The 16,026-nt window shown below is 36.6% G+C and overlaps 1 long non-coding RNA gene across 1 annotated transcript; it reads left to right on the top strand.

Moving 5' to 3' along the window:
* The first annotated feature begins 3,455 nt into the window (after positions 1-3,455).
* Positions 3,456-14,678, top strand: LOC140633855 (uncharacterized). The gene is made up of 2 exons (XR_012031432.1): positions 3,456-3,552; positions 7,635-14,678. It is a non-coding gene; the product is annotated as an uncharacterized lncRNA (long non-coding RNA).
* The last annotated feature ends 1,348 nt before the right edge of the window (positions 14,679-16,026 follow it).

Below are 16,026 nucleotides of genomic sequence, written 5' to 3'. Positions count from 1 at the left end.
CCCTACATCAGGCTCTGTGCTGGTGATTCTGTGCTCAGATCCTGCCTGAGATTCCTTCTCTCCCTCTCTCTAAAAAACAAAACAAAACAAAACAAAACAAGATATAGTTGACAGATGACTGAGTGAAGTAGCACTGAGTCATTTACCTAGAACTTGACATGGCAAGATAAAAAAAATTAAATATATGAAACAGATGGTTAATAGTCCTGGTGAGTAGAAAGAGGGATTCCAACTTGTATCTCAGAGAAATCCCAAAAGTTAAAGGCATGAGAGAATGCCTGAGAAAAATCATTCCTGACACTATGTAAACACTGTATCTAAGGAGACCTCAGCTGAGAGTTTTCCAGACAAAGATATAATTTCTCAGATTGAAAGTATACACTGAGTGCTGATCAGAATAAACAGAAATAAACTCATACTACACACATGGGGTGGAATTGCAGAATAAGGGTAAGATAACATCTTACGTGCAACCAGAGAGGAAAAAAAAAATCACATTGCCTTCAAGAGAATTACAATTAGACCGAGGTCAGATTACTTATCAGCAGAAGTAGATGCCAGACGTCAATGAAGCAATATCTTAAGAATGCTTCGGGAAGTCATCTCGCCAAAGTTCTCTTTGTGGTCAAATTCTCTTGCGAGGGTGATAGAAGGGCTAAGAAAGTTTGCCATGTGATCACTCTGTGAAATAGCAAATGAAGAATATATTTATGACTATAAAAAAAAAGTCAGTCCAGAGGGAATGAACAGAATTCCAGACAGATCAGTGAGCTGAGACAAATTATTTAAATCTAAGTTGTACTCATGACTTTCGCTAGTCTGTTGAAATGTTGGTGTATGATAGTTCTTCAATATTACAACCACAAGTTTCTCTGAGTAAAATGAAGTCAATTACTTTGGTGAAAAACTATAATTAGTATGAGTGAGTGAGACTAATATTAGGAGCAATAGTGACAGAAAAAGACAAGTGTGTTTGAGCTTTTGTTTTTAAAGGAAATAGAGTAGTTTTATCCTCAAGTCATGTCATTTTGTTCCTGAATCTGAAAGAGCAGAGTGAAGGAAAACACTTGGAAAGTGAATTTTCCTTACTTTAGTTTATAATACCTAGGTCAGCAAAAAGCCTTGATATATTTTTAAATTTTGGAGAACGAAAATCTGGATGAACTAAATCTCACTAAATCTATGCCTATCAGTGTACATCTGAGCAAAACAAATTATTTTTATAGCATATTAATAATGACACCATATAAATCAGTTTTAAAACTCTCTTGGATATATGATAACACTCATATAACCATCGTCTAAATGAAAAAATAGATTAATACCGTCATCTCACAATCTCTTGGCCCTGGTAAACTCTCCCCTTCCTAAGGTAACCAGTATTCCAATGTTGACACTAAAGTTTAGTTTTGTTTCCATACTTTATATTACTGAAATTTATATTACTGAAATTACATTACTTAAAATGTATTCGGTTGTATATTAATTCTTTGGTTCAACATTACCTTTGTGATGTTTACTCATGTGGTTGATGCTTATTCACTTGGAAGAAAATTCTATTTATCTATCATCTGTTCTTTTTGAAGTCATAGTATATTACTTTGTATTTGTCAAGGTATATTAAGTTTATGTCAGTAACATAAGGGTAGTAAAATATCTGTAATGTTTCAGTGAATTAACACAAGTGTTTATTTCTTATTCATGCAAGGGTGAACCTCCATGGCTACTGTCTTCCAAATGAGTCTCAGAGATCCAAGCTGTTTAGGTCTTATGGCTCTGACATTCAACACATGGCCCCTATACTTGATGCCAACAGGGATGCAAAAGATGTGAAACCACAAAGGGGCTGTTTTCTGTTCCAGCATGAAAGTGACATATGCATCACATTGACTACATCCATTTGCCACAATTAGCCATAGAGACTTTTTTATCTACTTAGAGACTGGGAAGTCTAGGCAGGAGATGAGAATCAGGCATCAGGGAGGCATTAATGAGGTCTATCACATAATTTAATAAAAATAATTTTTAGATATAATATAAATTATATATTATAATCACGGCAGAAAAAATACTGGCTACAGTTTTGTCATAAACTAATGATGGATGAAACCTATTTAAGTAAGATGAGAAATTAAGCTATATCATAACAACAAAAAGATAAAATTATGAAATATATTAAAATTTTTATATGTTAAAATGTTATATTGAAAAAACACCATAAACCAAGTCAAACTTAAACAAATTGGGATGTAGATAATGCAAGCCTGAAAATCTGATTACCTACCTTCCCCAATCTTCCTCAGAACACCTCCCTCATGCTCCTCTTCCACCTCTGTTCCTCAGTGAGTAGTACGCTAAGCCTTCATGACATTCTGTTTATGAAAAACAGATTCCGTTTTCCCTCAAATTGCTTCTTATTGCTTATGTAAACTTGATTTTATTGTCAATGAATCTATTTTTCCCTGTGAAAATCCTTATGGCATCTTAGGTTGGGTTGAAAGGAATCATAATTTTTCTCATTAAAATTGACATAGAGGGCAGCCCCGGTGGTGCAGCGGTTTAGCGCCGCCTGCAGCCCAGGGCATGATCCTGGAGACCCTGGATCGAGTCCCACGTCGGGCTCTCTGCATGGAGCCTGCTTCTCCTTCTGCCTGTGTCTCTGCCTCTCTCTCTCTCTCTCTCTGTCTCTATGAATAAATAAATAAAATCTTTTTAAAAAATTAAAAAAAATTGTTGTAATAACTTTGTAAAAAAATTAAAATAAATCTATAAATCTATAAGTTCTGCTGAACTTTTGGAACAGGTTTTCCTCTACTGCATATGACTGTACTGTCCTGAATAATTCTCATAAATGTGTAATATCGAATAAATTTGAATAAATGTTTCTATGACCCAACAATCAATTCCTGGATCTAATACTAGTTCTATTTCCACACTTTCTCTACTACCTGATAGAGATGCTTCTCTAGTTTTGGACTTCTGGATAAAGCAGTTCTCATTTTGAATAGCATAAAATTGTTTAATCTTTTTTCTTAAAGATTTTATTTCTTTATTTGAGAGAGAGGAGAGAGAGAGAGTATTTACAGGGGAGGGGCAGAGGGAGAGGGAAAAGCAGATTCCCCACTGAGCAGGGAGCCTGAGGAGAGGCTTGAGGTGAGGCTCAATCCCAAGACCTTGGAAATCATGAACTGAGCAGAAGGCAGATACTTAAACATCTGAACCTCCCAGATTCCCCAAATTCTTTAATCTTTTGTGACCATCTTCACCCATTCTGTCCAAACCATTTTAAGTACTGGAATTTTATTATTTATGTACTTATTTATTTGAGTACTGAAATTTTAAATAGCAAATGGAATACATATTTTTTCACATAAGGTATAATTACTTACCATTTATTAATTATTGCTTCTGTCTCATGTTGCTTTTTGTTTTCTTTTCTTTTTTTTTTTTATTTAGAGAAGGGATGTGGTCCTGAGAATACTGTAATGTGGAAACCCTGAGTTCATGATTTCCACTCATCTGCCTTCTGGGGACGCTGATAAATGGAGCTGGGTAAGGAAGCTAGGAAGTTCCTGTAAATATGATAGCAAACCCCTGTCCACTTCCATACCAGATACAGAGAGCTCTTATAGGTAAACTAAAGAGGACTAAGGGAAAGCAAAGTAACACTAAACTAGACTTAGATTATCTATTCAGTGACAACATTCTGTGGTAGAATGTGGTCTATGTAGGAAGAACTCAAAGAACATGGAGCCAACAGGCCTTCTCTTCCTTGAAATATAGACAAATGTGTATCTCCTAGCCACTGTGAGGGGGAGAATAGATGGAAGGTGAAGACTAAATGGGAAAGGGTATGGGAAAGCTAAAGGAAGGACATGGAATCACTGCAGATTTATAAAGATGTAGCTTTTTTGAAAAAATAAATAAAGACGTAGCTTTTATTCCCTGCTTTATTCAAAACAAAAATTATATAACAAACTTTAATTCTGCTGGAGGCTGAAGTAAATCAATTTGCAACATCAAACTTTCTCCCCCTTGGCCTGCCTGGTTTTCAGTCCTCACAGATTAGGAGTTATTCTGGGTGTTCCGTCACTCAGCCCTGTATCTGAGGCTCGAGAATCATTTCACACTTCGACAGCTCTTTAAATGAAGCATCAAGTTACCTCATAATTGACTTGTCTCCACTGTGTGCTTCAACACACAAAATTCCAGCCAAATTAAAGTACAACAGATGGGAAAAGTCACTTGGGAAGAAACACTAATGAAATAGTTTTACTTTCTCTTTGAAAGCTGGGATAATATACTGATTTCAAATAACTCAGTTTGCATTTCAAATCCCTGGGGTTTGGAACACAGGTATGTGGATTAAAAATCCAAGCAGCAGGTAATGCTTCTTCTGAGCATTTAAGGAGATGTCCCCATTTAGAAAGTTCTTTATCATGGCCATCGTGCAACATCACCTCTGTCCTAGGTACTGAGCTCTTGCTTGGGCATTGCACCATTCACTGCTTGTGAGAGCAGCTGACGCCACCAGTATCAACCTAGTACTCATCAACCCTGTTCCTACACAGGAACAGAGCAAGAAAAACATGACTATTCTAAGCAGATCCCAAGCCCCAAATTCTCAAGCACATAGCTTTTTGCTGTAGTATAATGTCACATCGAGAATCTTAACATTGGTACAATCAACCAGTCTTACTCAGATTTCCATAGTTTTATTTGTATTCCTTTGCATGCATGTGGTTTGGTTTTGTACAGTTTTACCATCTGTGTAGGTGTGTGTACCTACAACCAGTGTCAAGGTGCCAGGCCCTTCCAATATGACAAGGGTACTTTGTGATGTCTTTTTATAACACAACCAGGCTCTCCTTTCCAAATCCTGGCAACCATGAATTTGTCCTCCATTGCTAAAATTTTGTCATTTCAACAACGTTATTTAAATGGAATCATACACGATGTAACCTTTTGGGATTGGCTTTTTTCACTGAATATCATTTCCTAGAGATTTCTCCAAGCTGTTATGCCTATCCATGGTACATTCCTTTTTATTGCTGAGTACTATTCCACGGTATATGTCTATCACTGTTTGCTTAATCATTCAACTGTTTAAGTCCATTGGGCTGATTCCAATTTTTCGCTCTTGTGATTAAGCCTCTACAAACATTCATGTAGAAGTTTTTGGGAGAACAAAGGTTTTATTTTCTGAGGTAAACACCCAAGAGTTCAATTGCTGAGTCATATGATAGTTGCATGTTTAGTTCTTTTGAGGAACTGCCAAATTTATAAGACTAACAGTACTGCTTTATATTACTACCAGCAATATGTGAGTAATCTAGTTTCTTCTTATCCTCACCAGCACTTGGTGTTGTCAATATATTTCTAGCCATCTGGTAGGTATATAATAATATTTCATTGTGGTTTTAATTTACATTTCTCTGATTGCTAATGATGTTGGACAGCTTGTGCTTATTTTCTCTTCTTTGGTGATGTCTCTTCAATGTTATTTGTCCATTTTCTAATTGTGTCATTTGCTTACTGCTGAATTTAGAGATGTTTATATATTTTAGATACTGGTTCTTTTTCAGATATGTGGTTTACAGATATTTTCTCCCAGTGGATAGTTAGACTATTCTTTTCATACAATGCTCTGCAGAGCAAGTTTTACATTTTGATGAAGCACAATTTAGCAAATATTCCTATCATGAGGTTGTAATTAGAGGTCAAGTGTAAGTAAATGTCTTTGCCAAAAATCCTGAAGATTTTCTCATGTTTCTGCTAAAAGTTTTATGATTTTATGTTCCCAAGTTAAAGTCATGGTTCATTTTGAGTTAAAATGTGTCTGAGGCAACAGATTAAAGTTGAGGTTTTTTTTTTTTTTTTTTTTTTTACATTTTTCTTCTCTCTCTCCTTTCATTTTCTTTTTGCTTGAGGATATCCATTTGCTCTGGAACCATTTGTTGCAAAGCAATCTTTCCCCACTGATGTGGTTGTGCATTTTTTTGGCTCTCGGTCAAAAATCAGCTGGGTATATTTGTATGGATCTCTTTCTGGGTTCTCCTCTCTGTTTCGCTGATCTACTACTTACAATGTTGACAGTATTTTATTGTTTTGATAACAAATAGGTAGGCAATTTGCCTTAATATTCCGTGTAATAATTTCTCCCCTGTCATTATTGTTTTAGCTGCTCTAGGGCTTATGACCTAGAGAATCTTGAGCATATGTGGACAAAGATGCTTCCTTGATCAGGTATCAGCTGTAGTTGGGCTCCCCCTACCAGCTCCACTAAATGTCTGGTATCTAAGTGAAAAAGGGGAGTCATAAGCCCCATTGGGAAGGACAATGATCCTAACAGCTGTTTATTTGTAGTAGGGCTCTCAGCTAATTATCTTTCCAGTGGTGTCAGTTCACCTGTGGTTGTGAGAGAGGCTCCTATTCTAACAGGGAGAAAAACGTGCTGCAGGAATTTTCTGCCTTGAGTGTTGGTGGTTCTTGGTCACACTACTTTGAAGAATGAAGAGGTTGACCATACAGAGTGGTGAGCAGCAAAGCAAAATTGATTGAGCAAGAGTATAAAGCTCCAGGAGAGGGAAGGGGGCCCAAGAGGGTTACCCTTGGAGTTTCTAATTTTATGGGGTTTTATTAAAGGTGGTTTTCTTTTGAGGAACTATAGTCAGCAATCAGGGTGAGCTGAGTTGTGCCAGTTGGAGCTTTGGTCACATATCTGTCTATCTACCTACCTACCTACCTATCTACAACGTATCTGTCTATGTGCTGACATCTGGGGGCTTATGTCATTTTTGCTGACATCTGGGGGCTTATGTCTTCATTGCCCCCTCTCTGTGATAGGGACAAATGCTTTGTGGTTAATTGTCTTACTTTATGCAGAAGTCACTTCTGGAAAGGCTGTAAAGCGGAATCCTAGCACGCTCCCGTCTAAGCTGCAAAACAGGATGTCAGTGCTATTTTATCTTAGCTGTCCTGACTCCATACATTCTTGTTGAGGATCCTGGCCCTGACTACCAAACTGTCCAACTTACTCCTAACAAATACACCTACCTGACTGCCCTCTTTTGCTAATTTGGTGATCAGAAAACAATGAGTCTGGGTGGCCTTTCTCTGTTGTGTGGGGAGAAGAAAGATGCCATGCTGCCTCACTGTGTCTCTGGTACTAAAGTCCAAAACCAACTTACCTTCTTATCCCTTCCCAGAGACCAACTTTGGTTGTCTAGGGCATCATCTCCAGACTTTACAGTTGTGCTTAGTGAGGAGGAGCAAGGATAAGATCAGGTCAGAATCTATCACATAGATGTTTTAAAAGACAATAGATAAGCAATTACTTATTTCAATAAAGAAGATACTGGTATATCAAAGAGCAGCGCTTGACCCTTTATGCAGAATTGAACAGAAATTTCAGAGTCTGGAAAATGTGTGCCATATCCCCAATTAACTGATGTTCTTGTGCCTTATTAAAATGCTTAAACTTTTTTTTCTTTTCTTTCTTTTTTTTTTTTTTTTTTCCTTTGACAAAAATAGAGTCTGGGCTAAATTCCAATTTGAATAAGTACACTGATCTTCCAAATTCCCCTGGCAGTGTAAATCACATGCAGTTTTCTTCATGTTCTGTCTTTAACTAGTGGAACAGGATGGCTGTGCACCCTGAGATAGATGCCGAGTTCTGCGAGCTGCCTGGAGATGAAACACCTTTTAATTAATTACCCCACCGGATTTATAACATCACCAGAGCCTGCAGACTGTGTACTTGAATCAGCATTCTGTTTCTCTCCTTGACTGAAATCCCCCCCTCTTTTTTTCTCCTTGCTATTGTTTTTTAATCTGTTTAATACTTTTAGAAAAATAAAGAGATCTGTTTGCTGGGGGAAAAAAATCATGTTGACATTTACAAGTGCAACATTTGGATGAGTGTACTAGCTCCTGCCAATGAATCTGTACCTACCTTTATCCTCCCACATGGTAGTTCAGATGTAGAAAATGTTGGGGTTCAGAGCTGATGGCCAAAAAAGAATTCTTGAGATATTCTAGGGGTAAAAGGTGGTTTTATTAAAGCACGGGACTAGGAAACATGGGCAGGAAAGAGATACACTGGGGTTGTGAGGAATGGATGATTATATACTTTGGAGCTGGGGGAGGTGAAGACAAAGGGAAATTTCCACAAGGACTTTCACTTGTTAAAGAAAACTCTCAGGATCCTAGAGGCCAAGGTACAATCAAGCTAAGGTTGTTTTTCCCTCTAGCAAAGTATTAACATCAAGACAATTGAGAGTTTCCTGGAGAAAATAACTCTGCCTGCCTCATGTATTTATCAATGGGCTGTAGATTATAAAGATGTTTAATTTTATCTATATTTTCTTTAGCCTTTGTTCCCCATAAGCAGAACTGAGGAAAGAATCTCCATCTTTACTTCTCAAATGAACACCTTCCAGTTCAACCTCTTTGCTCATATGTCCTTAATAACTGCTGGCCCAAAGCTCTGACACCATGCAGTATTTTGCATTTAAATGCCACCCTGTTTTTTCCCCAAAATATAGAATCTTAAAAACAGAATTCACAAGATGTCCAACTCAATCTTTTTAAGGACAAATTTAAACCAAACAATTTACATTGTGTTTAAGAACCTCCAGAAAAATAAGTTTCATGCTATCTTTTGAAGATACATTCTAATATTGAATAGCTTTATTTCCAAGTAAATTTCTGTAAGTATTATAGGCATCAAGGCATTCTTCAAAGAAAAAGAATAATATCAGTAGAAGAAAATATTTTACTATCCCTTATGCTAATTAAAAATTGAAAGTACATTTCTAGAGCAGTAATTGTTAGAATTTTATGGGCTGCAGACTCCTTTAATAATCTGATTAAATTTATTTTTCATTGAAAGAAGATATATATAATTGCAGGATGCTCACAGGATCACCTAAAATCCACCCAAAGCCCCTGGGTTAAGAGCTCTTACTCTGCAGTAAGGTAATTTTCTCTGAGAAATTCTGAAATGTCTCTTCTAAATTTTTGAATCCTTCAAATAGGATGTTATTCAAGGAGTAGAATCTAAAATGAAATTCAAGTATATCAATTATGATTATTTGGTTTTATGTAACAGAAACTCTGGTTAACTTAAGAAAAAATAAAGTCACTGGAGATATTTTTGAGTAGCTTTGAAGAAAAACCCAACCAGAAATTGAGTAAGGAACAGGCAGGGCTAGGTAGGGAGAGATAGATAAGGGGTTATGTGATCAGGTTAACAAAAATTCCAAAAGTTCTGAGGTGTAAGAAAATCAGAGACAAGGGACCACACCAGACCACCCTGCTCTAGGTGTCTTTTTTTTGACAGTCACCCATGACCAACAAATAACTTTTTAGGACTTCCTAAAAAAGAAGTAAGTCATTAAAGATGTTATCGCCAGTCCTTACTCAAACCAAGAGGTCACAAGAATGATCAGGCTGCAAGCACCCGAAGTTCTAAATAAAAGACCCCACACTGGCAATCCTGTCAGGACCCCTCTCGCTCCTGAGAGCTTTTTTCTGTACCCTTGCTTAATAAACTATCACTTTACTCACTCTCCTTTATCTGCAAGATTCCTTCTTTGACTCTGTGAGACAAGAACCTAGCGCTCCCACTTCAAAAGGACATCAAGTCTTTAGCAGATACTAATGTATTTTTGAGAGGCTCATGATGACTCTGCTTCAGTCCTTTTGTTACTACCACCAAAAATCAAAAACAAAAACAAAAACAAAAACAAAAACAAAACAAAAAACAGCAGAAGGGATTCAGGGTAGGCAGAAACAAGAAATGCCTATTACCGAAGCCACAGATTTCTGAGAAGGTAATAATGGAAACTACTGCTTTATCTTCACTGCCATTTAATTGTTTATGGCCACAATTATACTTTTTAGTAATTTACATCTGCATATAACATATTTATATGAATTTTGAGGAACCAGGATACAAACATTGGTCAGCCTCTAAGAAGAACATACTTTCTTTCAAACAACCACTCCACATGTGGCCAGAGTCTAACAGGTAAGAAGACATTCTCAGAAGATGGAACCAGGGGCCATGGACATCAACTGAACAGACATGTCTTTTTAGAATATAAAATCAGATCTGATCCTGGACTTCCTCACTTCTTGGTGGGGGCCTTCACCATGTTTACACTGAGGAATTTCAGAGTGGCTGTGAAGTGTGTGTGTGTGTGTGTGTGTGTGTGTGTATCTTCCATTCCTCTCTGCTGAATGAATGCTGAGAGTCTGATCCACAATTACAGGTTGGGTTTGCGTGAGAGCAATGGGCAAAAAACAACAACCAAAAAGGATGCTCCTTTGGCCAAAGACATCAGTAAAAGACAGATACTATTGTTGCAGAACTACAGGGTTCTTGTCTCACGGAGCCAAAGAATGAATCTCATAAACCCAAAAAGGTGAGGTAAAATGAAAGTTTATTAAGTAAAAGTGAGAGCAGAAAGGAAAGTAAAAAGCTCTCTAGAGTGAGAGGGGTCCCTATTGGGTTGCCAATGAGGGCTTCTGGTGGCAGTTTTTTTATTGAGAACTGACTGGGAAACCTTGAGATTCTCGTGCCATCTTGGTTTGTTCCTTTATCTCTTGTTCAGCTCTCACCATCTATACCTGCCAGAGATAGTTTTGGAATGTAGTCAGGGGAGTCAGGGGCCTCTTATCTCTCCTGCCTATACTTTAACTCATTCCCTATTCATAGGACAGGATCTGTGGACAGAAAGAGCTATACTGGGATTGTGAGGAGTGGGTGATTACATACTTTTTAGTTAGTGGGATTTAGGGATAAGCACAAGTGTCAAGGAATCTGGAAGCAAAGCTTTGATGACTTTTGATGGCTCAGTTGCTGCCAAGGCTCCTTTTTAACATAAAGACACTAAGGCAGCTATGGGTTCCTTGAGAATGGTCATGCTGCATGTTTCAGGGATCTATCAGTGGACTAGCTACAAACTGTAAGGAGATTTGAATTTAAATTACATTTCTTTTGCCTCGGTTTCCCACAGCACTATTAACAGTTTGGAATATTCTCACTCTAATTGCATGAACATGACGAGCTCCCTGGTTGTCTTAGTGGTATATAAATCAAGATCCTATTTGAAAAATGAAGCTGTCTTGACTACTCTATGATATATATCTTCTGTGAACACTGCAGAATACCATTGTTGACAACCTGCCATTTGGTATTATCACAGTCTCTCAATGGTGGGACTCTTTTCTCAGGTCCTATAAACAGTATTTTTCAATATTTTCACTTGAAGTCCAATCTGACGCATTTTTTAAAATGATCATAAGCATTGCTTTAGACCCGTTTTAATATCAGCCTAATAGCTCACATAATGTGAAATAGTGTACTTTATTTGATTATAATCCACTGAAAGCCTACTCTGTGAGGTTTTGTGCTATGATTTGAGGGTGATTGAAATGCACAGTATATGACAATTACAATATAGTCCTTGCACTCAAGGAGAATATAACTCATTATATAACAGAGAGATGAAATCTTCACACAAAGTATTAGAAATGGTCTTACTATGACAAGCTAGTTAAATAGTAGTGGCATAACAGAAGAAATAAAGCTGCTCAGTCAAATTTGAAGCATCCAGGTTTCTGAAAGCCAAGAGTTATTGAAATCTGCAAATGATATATGAGCTTCTCAAAAGGAATTTTAACCTCCCTCCAGGACATTCTTTTGTCATATCTGCAAGCCACAGATAAAACTCTTTGGATTTCCCCCTGCTTTCTTCCTCTTTGTCTTTATAGAGCCAGAGATGATTTAAATGTTGATAAATGAAAAGCAAGAGTAAATACAAGCAGTCTGTATGAATCATAAACTGGAAAACAGCTTTTGAATTCAAGTTGACTATTTTTTTTAATTTTTAAAAAGATTTTACTTATTTAATAGAGACAAAGAGCACAGGAGAGGGGAAGCATAGAGGGAGAAGGAGGAATAGACCTCTTGCCAAGCAGGGTGCCTGATGCCAGGCTTAATCCCAGGCAGGCTCCTGGGATCATGATTTGAGCCAAAGGCACTTAACTGATTGAGCCACCCAAGCACCTAAGGTTGACCATTTTGATAGCTATTCTCACGGAGTCCTATTTTAATAGTTAATGGCTTTAATAGTTAATGGCAACAGAAATTATGGTCTTAGGCAAAACTTTAATGTCTGCCAAAGGTTGTTTTCCACACATTATGTTGTAAAATATGCAGACTTTGGGCACCTGCTACTCCAGAAGCACTTGAGTTAAAAATCCACTAAGTTTATGAAAAAAAGTACAGGAAAATTTCAAAGTTCCTTCAGAAAGAAAACATACAGCAACAATTTAGTATTATATTATTAATTATATAACAATATAATCATTAATTCTACCAATAATCAAATAAGTCATTGGTTGGTGAGGTTGTATCTAATGTAATTTTGGCCATTTGCACAAATGTAATTTTCCTGGTGAAAATAGCATGAAAATTTTCTTTTCAAACCCATAAAATATAGAGATGTTAACCGACTGAGCCCAGTTTCACCAATGAGCTATATTGATTTATATTATTTAGCAGTTTATTAACTGGTAAGTCTTTACTGTGTAAATATTAATTTGGAATTTTTTTCATGAAGGCAAATATAATTTTTAATGAGTTTTCTCATTATATATATATCAACCACCCACTGTCGAATATGGAATGAAAGAGTTATCCACATGCCATCTGAATTGGTGATTCCGAAATCAATGGTTTGATAAGCATTGAAAATAAAGAGTATCATTATATTATGTGATAGATGGGAAAAGAATTTACAGGTTAGGTAAGTAGATTTTTATAATTAATAAAATGTATTAAAATGCTTGGTTTAGTTGGATAAACTTAGATTTTTTAGTTATGGATTGAAATTATTATACAATGGTAATTTGTTATACAGGTTCACTTAAAAAATAAATCATACTATGTGTTGATGCTGCCATCTGTGCTTATACCAAAAACGAGGATGTAGAGCCTAAGTCTTATTCCATGAAAATGCACCCATGGTTGGAAACTATTTTATCTAATTAAGAAGAATAGAATTTATTCTATAATTGATCAGACAAAAAATATTGTACCAGCTTAAAACAAAGTTCCTTCATAATGTTAATTTCAGAAATGTTCTGGGAAGGTCATTGAAAACTTTTATTAATCTGTTCTTAATAATCCCACCTAGGATATGGCCCAGGGTATAAAGTTTCTTCTCTGAGGCAAATTCCATTACTATCTGGCTCTTCTTGCCACTTCCACTTGTACTTTTCTATTTTCCAAGAGACAGTGGATACAGGGGTCACATTGGAATGAGACAGAGACACAAGGTAAATATCAGAATATCGTGCAATGTGTTTTTAATGTTTTTAATATAATAATAACAGAGGGCTCAGAGACTAAAAATCAGTGTTTTTTGATTTGAAAATGATTTCTATTTTTAAAAGATTGTTTTTATTTATTTGTTTAGAGTGCAAGTGGGGGGAGGGACAGAGGGAGAAAGAGAGGGAGAGGGAGAGAATCTCAAGCAGATTCCATGCTGAGCATGGAGTGTCATGGGGCTCAATTTCACAACCCTCAGATCATGACCTGAGCCAAAGTCAAGAGTCAGATTCCCAGGGGCCCTGAAAACTTGATTTCTAAAAGCAAGTTAAAAGTTTAGCAAATATGTCAGCAATTTTCTAATTCATTTAAATGAAGACTGTCCTTTGTTACATTTCAGAAACACTTTAGTGGACACTTTGATTTTGTAAAAGGGAAAGCCACATCCTATTCTTCAGTGAGGTGTCAGAGACACTGAAGTGTTAAATTGCTCTTATAATAATGTTTCATTACCATCAGAGTCACACCCTGGGGTTGTTACTCAGCAACAGGTCTGTGACTGCAGAAGAGAAGTGTGTTTTCTCAGCTCTTACAAAAGCCCCTGAGAAAGGATGTGGAGAGTTGACTTTGAAGAACTGGTAGGGGATGTAAAGAGGTAGATGATAAGAGTCTAAGGAGAAAGAAACTGAATGGGAAGCCATACATTTGTCTAAGACAATGATCTAGGAAGTGTAGGAATTATAGTATGTTTTATACACGTACCCTGGTTAACTCAATCAATACAATGGAGGGTCTTTATACAGCTGTGTATTCTAAAGGAGTTAGGTATTAACTATGATCCATAGACATTATTATCTTCAGTTTCTCAATAATCTTTACTATTCTTTTCCATGGAGATGATCTCAGTGGGGACAGTACAAACTCTAGAGAGTATTAAGGAAACATGTGGGGGCATTTTGGGTTGGCCCAAGAATGTGATAGAACTTGTTAAATGTCAAGGATGTCAGATATCCCCTAATCTTTCAAAGAGTCACATGCAACAAAGAATCATCTTACCTCTCCATGAGTTCAATGGTCTATCATTGATATAGTCTAAAAGCAAATTAATGATCCAAGAACCTAACTCTGTAAGATATATAAAACAGACGTATTTTTTGCACAGTTTTAAAGTTCAATGAATATTTCAAGGACTGCAACAGTTGTGTATATTAAGGGAAGACTAAACATTGCTATCTTTGAAAATTTACCAAAGTTGTTCACCATTTTGAAAAATGTATCACCAATGGCAACCCCATTCCAAATATTTGAGTGACAATTAAAAACTACCTGTAAATCAGTCTGCATTTATTTGTATCAACTGCATGGTCAGTGATTCCAAATATAGGTATAAGCATTGTACCTGGTGTTCTGTGTTCTATGTATTTCCAGTGTAGTCACTGTAAGCACTTATACAGTAATATTTATAGTATCTTCTTACAAAATATTTTGATTTTATTTTTCCTTTATTTTAAAGGTCAGGCACTATATTTTTCTTTTTTTATTTATTAGAAAATACCTTGTTAAATTTACCATATTGCTAATTCTTTTCTGTTCTTACTAGTTTTTCTTGTATAGAAAAGATCTAGACGGGCAGAGGGGTGGCTCAGCGGTTTAGCGCCACCTTCGGCCCAGGGCCTGATCCTGGAGACCTGGGATCGAGTCCCATGTCGGGCTTCCTGCATGGAGCCTGCTTCTCCCTCTGCCTGTGTCTCTGCCCACCCCCCCCCCGCCCCGTCTCTCATGAATAAATAAAATCTTTAAAAAAGAAAAAGGTCTAGAAACAAAGCTAATATAGGAGAATTAGCTGAATCAATGACAATATATTTGCGCCATGAAATATTTCACAGCAATTAAAAAGAATTAATTAGCTTTGTCTCAAAGAAATTTTGTGTTGTTTGGTGAGAAAAATCAAAACATGGTAAAGAATGTATAAAATGTAATTTTGGGGACACCTGGGTGGCTCAGCGGTTGAGCATCTTCCTTTCCCTTAGGGCATGATCCTGGAGCTCTGGTATGGAGCCCCACATCGGGCTCCCTGCGAGAAGCCTGCTTCTCCCTCTGCCTATGTCTCTGCCTTCTCTCTGTGTCTCTCATGAATAAATAAATAATATCTTTTTAAAAATGTCATTTTGTAAACTAGGACACGATATAAAATATTGATGTATGATTATATTAGATAAGTGAAAAACAAGGAAATATTTATTCTGGGTCATCATCATGTACTATTTTGTAGGGTTTGGGAGATCATAGGGTGATGAAGGAAAGTTTAGGCAAAGAACAATGTGGGCAAGTGTTTGCATGTTTAAGTAAACTTACATATATATGTATATATACATATCGCTAAACATTTTTAAAATAAAATTTAATAAAATCTAAGTAAATGAAAAAAGGAAAATCACCTATCAAAATGGAACAGTTTTGACTGATTAAAAAATACTGTTGGAGGGGCACCTAAGTGGCTCAGTGGTTGAGCATCTGCCTTTGGCTCAGGTCCTGATTCTGGGGTCCTGGGATCGAATTCCACATCAGGCTCCCCATGGAGACCTGCTTTCTCTCTTTGTCTCTCATGAATAGATAAATAAAATCTTTTTTAAAAAATTAAAACTACTGTTGGAGTTTTCACCTGAGGAAGCCATGAACTGGAA

The sequence above is a fragment of the Canis lupus genome, chromosome 1 (genome assembly GCF_048164855.1).
Source record: "Canis lupus baileyi chromosome 1, mCanLup2.hap1, whole genome shotgun sequence".
NCBI classification, from domain to species: domain Eukaryota; kingdom Metazoa; phylum Chordata; class Mammalia; order Carnivora; family Canidae; genus Canis; species Canis lupus.
The sequence above is the reverse complement of the archived record's forward strand: the minus strand, read 5'-3'. Positions and strand labels throughout refer to the sequence as shown.